We start from the raw sequence: 8,421 nt of genomic DNA, 5'->3' as shown, positions 1-8,421 counted from the left end.
GTAAACCTGGGAGGTGGAGCTTGCAGTGAGCCGAGATCACGCCGCTGCACTCCAGCCTGGGCAACAGAGCAAGATTCTGTCTCAAAAAAAAAAAAAAAAAAAAAAGTGTATTGTAATGAAGTAAAATAATAAATGGCCAAAGTAAAATAAGAGATAATTTTATTTATTGAGAAATATAACTTGGCATTTCTGGTTTTCAAGCAATACAATTAAGATATCTTTCAATTTCCCATTAAGATATTGAAGGTATGTGTAATTAGTAAAGTCTATTTGCCAGAAAGATCTATGTTTTCCCAAATTTTTCAAATGCAGTTTCAGGTATCAATATACTTGCCCCATGTAAAGTAAGAATAGAAAAGTAAGTGAGATTACTTGAATTGATAATCCGTACAGGGGAACCACAACCATTTTTAAAATGTTTCCACTAGGAAATGGTTTTGTGCCTGTTAAGCATGTAAAATGTGCCAACATCTGGCTTTTAATAATATTATGCCTCTCCAATGACTCCATGAACAAATCACTTCAAATAGTTCAAATTAATTATAAAATCCAAATAGTCACAGATAACACTTCTGCATTTCCATATGATAGGCACAAACTAGAATGATGCCAAATATGGCTGTGCCAATTAAAAATAGCAAAATTAATGGTTAAGGTAGAAGATGTAAAAAGGAAATGAAAGTAAGATTATTAGATAAGAGCAGCTTGCAAACGGAATATTCAGATTTTGAGAGTTTTGTATATTTATCAAAAATAAAACTGAGCTATAAAATAAGAATTAAAATATACTAACAAATTTGTGAATATTTGCCACAAATGCTTCATATTCTTTGAAATAAGATGTTCCAGTATTTGAATTGGTATGTGATCAATAAATCACTTGCCAGCGTGTGAAATGTGTATTTTACTGGTCTACTAACCTATATTCATTTATTGATGCAAAAATATGTTAAATTCTCATTATGAATAAATATCAAATTAGGTGTTGATTTTACACTTCTAACTTCATAGAGTTTACAGTGTACTGGTGATTTAGGAAATAAACATTTATACATATAACAAGACATACAATATATAAAAAGTTAATACTGAGGAAGCAGGAAATAACAGATGATTCTACACTGAGCTTTGAAAGCCTGTTTGAGGGGTTTAATTTTAGCTGAGCATTGAAAGACAAGAGTGAAGGGTGAAAAGAAGGTGGAGAGTAGGAGGATGATATTTCCAGGATAGAAAACAGCTTACATGAATAAAATATAAATATAAGAAAACCATAGCAAGAATTGTTCTTTTTGAGACAATATTTTTAGTCTATTTTCTTGTTTAGTTTATACAATCTTATTTCAATAATATGTTAAATCTGTATAAATTTACCAAATATTAAATATGTAGTTATAGGTCCTTCATTAGAATCCAAGATAACAGAATATTTAAGCATGCAGGAAAATTGAATGATTTAAAGTTGAAAATATCAAACACCACTTTTTGTCCTGAGTCAAATTAATTGGTGAAAAGGAGGCTTGATAACAGAAAGATTCAATTCTTTAAATAAGGGTGAGTAAATCAAATTATTGAAAGAAGATGCTGTAGTGTTCAATCTTATGCATCTGAATATCACTTGACATTTTCAGTAAAGGTCCATTTGAAATCCAGGATCAGATTCATGTCTAAATACTTTAAACCAGAACTAAATCCAACAGCTACCATCAAAATATATTTTCTTTTTTCTCCTAGCTAGTTCTTTTGATAACAACACCTCTCATACAGTTTCAAAGCATCAAGATCTTCAATAGCTTCTCCTTCTCTGCCAATTATAAATTTAAAAGTTGGAGAGATTTACATTTTATGGTACTGCAAATTTTTCCATTAGTTTATATTAATGAGATCTCTAATGTTGTTAAAATCCTGTTTCTTACCTCATCACCTCTAGCAGTAGCTTGCTCACTAGTATCCCACTTCTGACCTTAGCCTCTTCTAATAAGCCACTCACATTAGAGCAAAGTAAGGTTGCTAAATCATAGTCACTATCATTAGAACGCCAGGTTGATTAAATAATACTCCCTGAAAACATCCCATACTGTTCTGTTGTCTTGTCTGACGTTACTTTCTGTTACCATCACTCATCTATTAGGGCCCAGTATTACGTATGTTTAATTCTTCCTCATCTTGACAACTTTATTATTTTTCTTAAAGGAACACATCTTTTCACTTTCAAATACCAAAAGTTTGGTATATTAATTACCAAACGTTCTTAATTCTTATGGAATTTAAGGCTTTTGACTTGAATTATACTTATTAGCATTCATACTATTTTCAATTAAGTTGCAATTTGTTCCAGAGAATGAACCAGCGTATTACCTTGTATAGTGTATAAATCAATGATTTTTTGCAGAGTTAAATTTCAGGAATTAAGTAATAGCCCATGGTTTCATTAATACAAACCATTTAATGTAATATTAGCTTGAAGTAGTATGTTTTGATGAATAAAAAATTGCTTAAATGACATATAGCAGGAATAGACTTGCTAATTAACTCTTCCTTAATTTATTCAAACTTTATGTAAAGATCTCCCTTTATGTGCAAGATATTATTTTAAAAACAGATGGCCCCAGATCCTGTGACGAGTAGGAAAACAAAGCTACTATACTGAAGAAACTTATAAAATTGCAGTGAAATATCTCACACAATTAGTTTTTTAATGTTTCTGCCAGTGTCCTTCGATCAACTCAGATTGTGTATACATTAAGGACTGTGTTTATTCATAATTCTCTAATGTATATGTTTCTACAATGTTAACTGAAAGTTTTAGTACTAATAGAATTTAAGAACATGGGTGTCTCATGCTCTTTGTTTTACATTCAGCCTTTTCATGACTTTCTGATTTTATGAATGTGTGCGCATATGTATTCTGTGTTTATTCAGTAAGGTCAGAATATTCTGCAACAACCCATTAATAGTTTGTATTCATTTCCACTCTCCTAACTACCACATGTACTTATTCATATACGTCTCTAATGACCAACATCTTAGAATATTTGCAAATTACAAATAAGTATCAGATCTCTAAAACTGTCCCAATAAAATCATTAATTTTATAATTCATATTAAGATTCTGGTAAAACTTGATTTTTCACAAGACAAATCTTAGATGATATTCTGATGTTAATTATCTTAGTTAAACATGCGGTATTAAAGTCAATAATTTAATAATCTAAGATTAAATTCTTCACGTGCACATGACAAGTTTTCCAAAGTACAACCATGGAGTCGCTACAGAGCTCAGAACTGAGCAGATATACTAGGTGTCAAACACTCCTGAAGATGTTGAAGTTTCAGCTTAGACAGGAAGGGTGGAGGGACCTCAATGAGGACCTCAGGCATTAGGCTGAAGCTCCAGGGAAGGTACACCTTAAGAGGAAGAAATACACCCTGTAAAAAGGCCAACAGCAGTATTAAGCACAAAACAGAACCATCCAGTCCTGTGTCATTAAATACCATCTCTATTCTGAGGATTTCCAAAATCACAGTTACAGCTCGGATCTCTCCATCAAATTTCTACTCATGTACTTAACTTTCTTTTTGAATCTATTTAAGTAATTAATAGCCATCTAATACTGAACTCTGCTCCTGCACTACTCCCCGTTAAAAAATAAAACTAAAATAAAAAAGCATATTCTTTCTATGTTGCTTTAATTGCTGGAACTTATATGTGCTCAGGTTCAGAATCTTCATGTCATCTTTACTCCATCATTTCTTACACCTCCCTCATTAGCAAATGCAACCATCAACAAATACAATCATATTTCACTCACTTCACTGCTTGTGCACATCCATGACACCACTGTTTTCACCAGTTTTTCCTTTTCCATCAGTATCATCCTAATATGCTCCCTACTTTCATCTTTGTCCCCATACCAACCCACAGTCTCTTTCTAAATTCAGTGGGCTGTACTTCTTTATTAAACAAAACATGCTTCTGTCTCAGAATCTTTGTTCTGCTTTGTTTTCAGCCTAGAATGCTCAGCCTCAGAGCCTACATGAATTTCCTTTGACAACCTGTGAACAATACATCTCTTACTCTCTTTATTCTCATTCTTAGCACTTATCATCTGACAAATTATCTTTATATTAGCTTATTTTTGTCTTTCTCCATATGAATATATGCATCATTAAAAGTAGAGCCGTTTTTGTGTGTATGTTCTTCGGTGACCCAAGCATCTAAAACAGAACACGACACACTAGTAGGGGCTTCATACGTAACAACTAGGTATAAATATAGTCTTTGTGGCTGCAGGATGGAGAGAGAGGACAAAAATAATGGGTGATGAGATAGAAGTTGTAAGCAGAAAAAATGAGAAACCACGCTATGACTTGAAGCATAGAAGTGACATGATTGTTTTAGAATTCTAAATGACTGACTAGGAATGAGGATTTTCTTAGGAGCAAAGATGGAGAAACAATAAGCGCCTATTTGAATAGCTTAGTTAAGAGATGATTTTGACTCAGATGAATACATCATCTGTAGTTTCTGGCTTTTGCAACTAGCTTTCGCATGAACTGAAAATGAAGCCCTTGGGCATCATATATCATACATACAGCTCCTATGGATCTGTATAAATAAGCAATAGTGATGATGGATGTATTTATATATTCATTCCAATTGATTTATAAGATAAATGCCAATTTGTAAAAATGAAAAATATTCCCAATATTGAACTATATTATACCATTTGTATAATAAAAAGAAGGAAAAGAAAGAAATGCACTCACTTGGATATGTATATGTCTAGAATTATATTTCTTTTAAAAAACTTAATAAAATTGTTTGCCTTTAGGTACAATAGGATACCTGTGTGAAGGAACTGGGAAGAGGGTTTTCCACACTATACCATGGTGTAACATTTGAATTTTGAACCCTGAAAAGCATTAGCTACATAAAAAATAGGTACATAACATTTAAATATAAAAATTATAAACCTCAGAAAAATATTCAGCATTTTGGCACTTATTTGCTGTTTATTTGCGGTTTATTTTAGAGAAGTAATTTTAACTGTTGGAAACAATATATTGATATATATCCTACTTTGGAGTGGAGGGGCAAACTACCCTTCTCTCTGCTCCTTTTACATTTTTCAAACTATACCTACTTCCACTGCTTTACCCTTACAGCATTTTCTACTGTACCTCTTGTCACAGTTATTGATGTCAAATTGTTATGCTCTTAGGTTAAGAGCAATCATAGTAAACAATCTTATAACTATGTATAGAGAAATATCAAAAAGTTTCTAAAAGAAAGTCAGGGCAGGGTGCGGCGGCTCATACCTGTAATCTCAGAAATTTGGGAGGCCGAGACGGGTGGATCACCTGAGGTCAGGAGTTCGAGATCAGCCTGGCCAACATGGTGAAACCCCGTCTCTACTAAAAATACAAAAAATTAGCGGGGTGTGATGGCACACGCATGTAGTACCAGCTACTCGCTACACGGGAGGGTGAGGCAGGAGAATGGCGTGAACCCGGGAGGCGGAGCTCGCAGTGAGCCAAGATTGTGCCATTAAACTCCAGCCTGGGCAACAGAGCGAGACTCCGTCTCAAAAAAAAAAAAAAAAGAAAGAAAGTCAGCATCAATGGAATTTTATAAATTATATAATTTTGTGATTATTATTATGATTTGCTACTGAACCGTGTTCATGGCCAAGTAAGCACTAGAATCTGATTACCCTACGAATAATTTATTACTTATTTTGGTAGACAGTAATCAGTTTGTTGTTATTAAGCAAGTGCATAAGCAAATTTGCAAACACTGAATATAGAAGAAATGTATGTAGAGGCTTCATACAGCATAGTTTAAACCCTTGCTTCTGAATTCAGAAAACTTCATTTTGAGTTTAGACCATATCATTTATTGAATGAGTGTTTCTTTCTTGCCACATGATTAAAAAAATTAAAAACTTAATTTTTTTTCTTCCTACTGTGGTTGTGATAACATGTAAAATAAATTTTAAAACAACGAAGCCCTATTTATATTTTTACCTTAAATATTGCTTATCACATTGTTCATAAAAATTAAAATAAAACATGGTACATTTATAACCAAGATTTTCTTATGTACAAAAAAGATAAATTTATACTATAAAATATTTAAATATAAGAAAAAGCTGATTTTTATTACTCAATTTAATTTACAATTTTGGGAGTTAAATATGGAAAGGTTTTAATATAGTAAGATATTTAATATGTTAAAACATTTTCAAAAAACAAAATTCTACTGATAGGATTTTTTGGGGAAAGGTTTTTTTGGAGACAATTGGCCATTGAAAGGTCAAACATAAGTTGGCATTCATGTGTGCTGGGTAATTAAAAACTTCATAAGCAGGTTGTACATAATTATATTGCATGAATATTTTAAGTTTTTAAATATATATTTCTAGTAGAATGTGGTTTTGATTGATTTAATTCTCACAGTATTGTGGGTGTATGAGTCTAGTTGGAAATATTCTTTGGCCTGCTCATATAGCAGCAGATGCACTATTTGCATAAGTAGGATGTTATATGTGGGCTTGTATTTTTGGCTGCCTCTAGATTTATGACACCAATTCATTTTTTTTTTTTGCACAGATGGAAGAAAGACTGGCAATATGAAAAGAGGAGTTAATCGATTTCATTTTTAAAAATTGTTACAATTACTCTGATTTAAATCTGCATATATGTGAATCTGATTACTTCATTCATAAACATGTATTAAGCAGTAAATTTTCAGTCACATTATGATTGTGCATTATAAAGTTAGCAATTAAACTAGAGGCTGATGCAGGCACATTAATTGTATTAAAATTACATTCATTTAATTATGGAGAAAAAAGTCATTTACAACACTAAACTGAAAAAATAAATGGCTTATTTTTTCAGAAAAAATATACTATTTTCTTACATAGAGTAGTAAATTGCTAAATAAATGGCCATTTTTATGCAGAAAAATATATAAATTGTACTATGCTATAAAATATTGCTATTATATTCTTTTGAAATCTCGTGTTATTTTAAAATTTTCTTCACTTAGCATAATATGTTTAGAATCCTTAGTAATAGCATACTGGCTTTCCTGTGTTTTTTCTCTGGTTTTCATACAGCATTTTTCTGCTTGACGTGAAACAGATACTAATTTAAATAATTTAATTTGAAGTCAGTATAATGTAAAGCATCACACTTTATAATTTTAATAATTTTTTTCTAAATGGTATTTTTTGTTATAAAGATAAATGGGATATTTGTTTGAAAAAAATTATAGTTTTAAATAAAGTGTGCAAATTATTTTCATTAATATTTATCTGAAAATGAAATGGTGCTCATTTCTGTGGGGAAGGCTAAGAGTGAGAAAAATGGGAGTACATGGCCAAAGGATACAAAATAGCAGACATGTGAAAGAACAAGGGTAGATAACTAATGTATAAGATGAGCACTAATGTTAATAAAATTATATGGTAGTTTTTTTTTTTGGATAAGTAGATTTTAGACACTCTCATCACCAAAAAAGAAACTATGAGATGATAGACGTTAATCTGCTTCAATATAGTAACCATTTTACAATCAATATGTATCCCATATCATGTTGTAAAACTCAAATTTACACTATAAAATTTATTTTAATAATTGAAAATTAAAAAATTGAAAAACTGAGACAATTCTGATAGCTAAATGAGTAATGAATTTAATGAATTAAGACTGGAAGCAGGGATAACAGATAGAAACTGTAGCCATGCATTAGGAAAAATGTCATAAAGTTTTGAATGAGTCAAGTAGTAATAGAGGGAGGAAAAAAATTGATAATGTGAGAAATAGTTATGTGTATATTAAAATTATTTTGTAATTCATTTTTTCAAAAATTAAAATATCACTTTCTAATTTTACTTGACATTTCAAAATACATTATCAACAAATTAAAGTAATGATAATTTTGAAAAAGAAATAGTTAATCTTCTATTAGAAACAGATATGTAGGTATAGATATATTAGATTGATAGATGTCTAGCTAGGTATTGATACACTCACAGAGTACTGAAAAATAAAAATAAAAATGGTAGACTTGCATTATAAAATTGGCTATGTGTGGGGTTGAGGAGAAGAATATTTAATTCATATTTATTTATTACTGAAGTCAAAATACAATTTCTTTTTTTGTTTTAGAATATACAATGTCTAAAGCATGTCTAAATTAATTCTAAAATCTAAGTATCTGCTTAGGGAGAGGATGACTGAACTGCTGTATCCCAAATTAGAAATCTCACCACTTTACTTTTGTATAAGAAACAAAAGTTTATTTGTAATAAAAATTTGGGGAGTTCATGGTCTTGTAATAACATCTCAAGTGTAAAAATGTATAAAACATTTTTACATAACAATTCTCCAGAATAATTTTCTGAAGGAAGT

The sequence above is a fragment of the Hylobates moloch genome, unplaced genomic scaffold, assembly GCF_009828535.3.
Source record: "Hylobates moloch isolate HMO894 unplaced genomic scaffold, HMol_V3 SCAFFOLD_3, whole genome shotgun sequence".
NCBI classification, from domain to species: Eukaryota; Metazoa; Chordata; class Mammalia; order Primates; family Hylobatidae; genus Hylobates; species Hylobates moloch.
This window is presented reverse-complemented; position numbering follows the sequence as displayed.